Below are 3706 nucleotides of genomic sequence, written 5' to 3' on the forward strand. Positions count from 1 at the left end.
TAGTGTATGACCTTCTCTATAAGGTGAAGTGAAGGTCATACCCCACACTATCTACTCATATTATGTTGCGACTACGTGTGTATCGTTGTTTCTATGTAGAACAATAACAATATGTGTCTCAAATAATATTTAACAATACATAAAATAAATATATTATATGACCTAGTTACAAGCTTAGGCCATATGCACAAGATAGTTGAAAAAAATCAATTGTTTGTGAACGCAAAAATTCCGACTCTAAATTTTCTATGGTTTTCCAAGATTCATTGAAGTGTTTTTGTTTTTTTACTGTAAATATGTAATGTTATAAAACTAGGAGTTCTAATCAAATGTTGCACAAATTATGTCACGTTGGGCCAGCAGTTGCCGGTGACAAAGTATCAATGTGAAAGGTGCTCTGGGAGCCAAGGAGGCAAAATTTACAGTTTCGTATGTGGGGTGTCAAAAAAATTGATCGATTTAACCACGCATTGAATGCCAAGACCTAGCATGTCCCGTCCCCCACTTCGTGTGCCACCCCTCCCAGCATCATTGCCTCGCATTATCACTCTCCTAGCCCCCCCCCCCCCTGAGGTTCCTGCATCATCACCGCCCCGCAAGTTGCCATCCAGATCCGTCGAAGACAATGAGTCACACTTCTGTCATAGCAGCGCAGCGCCGCCAATCTCCTATTCCTTGTTCTCAATAGATGCGACGTAGATCTCTAGAGATGGCGCACTGGTGATGCGGGTCTTGGTGAGGAAGGCGACATCGGTGGCCTTCATCGAGGCCAAGAACTCATGGGGGTTCATATCTCCATCAAAGCTATGTGTAATGGAATATGGTGAGTCCAAAATCATTTTTTGTGTTTTCCATCTATTGTTGCGTGCCTATTGTTACATAGTTGCAGGCTTTCCATCTTTGTTTTCCTCTTTTGTTGGTGATGTTGGGCTTGTCCCTATTTTGGCGGCGCTCTTCGGAGCAACAATGCAACAACACTAGAAATATAGGGAGTTGGTTACCGCTCCGCCTCCGTTCCCCTGTTCACGACATGGATGTCAAGAGGAGTCCGCCCCAAACAACTAGTCCTAGATGAGTATCTCTGTTCATTGTTCGTTTTTTTATAGAATATATGAATAGGGATGGACATAAAACCGACCAACCAAATAATGAACCAAAACCGAATAAACCAAACTTTCAGTTTTTTCACTGTGTACAGGAAATCTCGGTCAGCTGGCCTACTAACTTTTTTTTAGTTAAGCTGGCCTACTAACTGAACCATATTCGGTCGATTCGGCATTTTAACCTGTTAGCGGAAATGGCCGAAATCATCCCAGCCCAAATTATCCCGGCCTCCAGCTCAGTACAAGCCCACCCACGCCCGCAGCCCTGCACCGTACGCACGCAAGACTACAAGACCTAACCGCCTGCCCTACCACCCCGACCCAGCCGCCGCCGCCGCTACTCATCTGAGCGGCTGAGACGCCGCCGGCGCCACTTCTCACTTTATCTTCTCCCCCACCAGGTCACCCACGACGCCGAATCCCGCGGCGGCTGGCATCTCCCGCATCTCCGCCCGCGCCTTCTCACTGACCGTCGCGCCGTCGCTGGACTCGCTGCACGCAAGGAAGGAGAGGACCCGAGGAGGAAATGGACCCGCCGTCGCCCATCCATCCGCCCAGCCCCCACCCACCTTCGATTCTAGCTTCGGGTCTTCCACATCGTCCCAACTGTCCACATCGGCAACTCAGCGGGCGACCGTCGGTCCACCTCGGCATCTCTGCAGCGTCTTCTCAAGTTCGCCACCGCGTCTTCCACGGCAGAAACTGAGCAATCAGTCAACGTAATAAGCCTCCATCTCCCATCAGTCGTCTCGAATTTCGTTTCATTATTTGTTCCCTGTTCTATATGTACATGGTAACTTGGATGCACTGTCTGTATTGTTGGTGAATTTTTGTTTCATTGTTGCTTATTCTCCATAGATGTTCATATGATGTTAGTGGAGAATCAGGGTTCTACTAGTATTTGTTACTGGTATTTTACTGATGTTAATTGTAACTTGTATTTTGGAATTTTTGTTAATTCTTATTGTAACTTGTATTTATAATTATGTTACTGATTTTTAGATGGTTGGACCTGGTGGAGTTGGTGATGTTGAGATGACTGAAGAGGAGATGCAAAGTTTATGAGAAAGAAGAAAGAAAGAAAAGAGGAGCATGAACAGAACAAGAAGGAAATGGATGAACGACCTAGAAGAAGGCAGATGAAGAAAAGATCACAGGTGTGGTATCAATTTTCGGAGGTACTAGTAGTCTGCAAGCCTGAGCTTAGGCTTCTTGCACTTATGCACAGCTTTGAATCACTTAGTATCAGCTATGGTTGCCAGCTTAGAATGGTCTTTAATGTACAATGAACTGTTTGCAATTTTATTTTCGAAAATGACATGCTCTTAATTAGAGGTGTTACTTATTATGTGCATCTTAATCAATAAGTTGGAGGTTTTATATTTTAGTAAATTGTGTATGTATTGTTCTTCATTGTTGTACACTTGAACTTGTTATTGTCGTGAGTATGCCAAGAAAAGCATGCTTCTTCCTTCTAGTTTATGATATTTTTTATTTTCACCGCGTTTTCAAAGTTTCAATTGTGTATTTGTGTTGTTCTGACAGGGGATGATATTATAATGATGTGATGATACAGCCGGTGCCTGAAGTTGTGGTTATAATAGCAACAATCAAATGGAAATATGCGGACTGGACAACTCTGGAAGAGGAAGCTAATATTCCTTTAAAGTTGTGGAAGATATTGATGTATACAAAGTGGATTTGATATGCAAGATGATGTATCTGTAGTACTCTGTTTGATACCGATTACTAAGTTTGAAACTTGTTTATGTAAATATGCGTTCAAATATGATCTGTTGTTAATAGTGCACTTTGTTTTGACTTTCAACATTAATCTTATTATATTGTGCAATATGTCTATGTATGTGCATTTCATCACTGGAATATTCTTATCAATTCTAAGACTACTTCTATCTTTGTCTGGATGAAATGGAGACATGTTTCTTCCTTAATTTCTTATGTGGGAAATTTAAACCTAGCGAATGCAAAATGGTAGCTATGTGCTCTAGCATACTACATTAGGCCTGCTATTTTGTATTATCAAATTGACCACCATTAATATTGTGATATAGTTTACGGAAAAATATGTTACCAAATATGTTACTAGAGCTAAAATAATATGTTACCAAATACGTTATGAGAGTTAGAAAAATGTGTTACTCTGTTGGTACTGTTTCTATGAAAATATGTTACTACCTGTGTTGCTGTTATTATAAAAACGTGTTACTGGTGCATTTAGTAACACAAATGTTGCATGTTACTATAGTGGAAATGTAACACAATTTTTAACGTATTGGAATAAATACCATATGTTACAATGGATACCTCTTAGTAACACGGCCTAACGTAACACATCTCAAAATGTGTTACTATATGGCACAGTAACACGCTTTTGGACATTTAGTAACACAAGTGCATGTTACAAAGCTTTGTCCTCCTGTAGTGACCAGCTTCCCTACCGATAGCTCATCTAACAGAACTCCCATGTTAAGTGTGTTGAGGCTGGAGTAGTCATGAGATGGGTGACCGGATGGGAAGCGGACTCGATATTAATTAGTTGGATGGGCAACTGCAAAGGTTTATTATACACCTTTGTATTATAA

At 41.4% G+C, this 3706-nt stretch overlaps 1 long non-coding RNA gene across 1 annotated transcript; it reads left to right on the forward strand.

Moving 5' to 3' along the window:
• Nucleotides 1-1375: 1375 nt before the first annotated feature.
• LOC123042409 (uncharacterized) lies at nucleotides 1376-2963 on the forward strand. The gene is made up of 3 exons (XR_006418779.1): nucleotides 1376-1822; nucleotides 2106-2281; nucleotides 2649-2963. It is a non-coding gene; the product is annotated as an uncharacterized lncRNA (long non-coding RNA).
• Nucleotides 2964-3706: the final 743 nt, after the last annotated feature.

The sequence above is a fragment of the Triticum aestivum genome, chromosome 2B, assembly GCF_018294505.1.
Source record: "Triticum aestivum cultivar Chinese Spring chromosome 2B, IWGSC CS RefSeq v2.1, whole genome shotgun sequence".
Lineage (NCBI taxonomy): Eukaryota > Viridiplantae > Streptophyta > Magnoliopsida > Poales > Poaceae > Triticum > Triticum aestivum.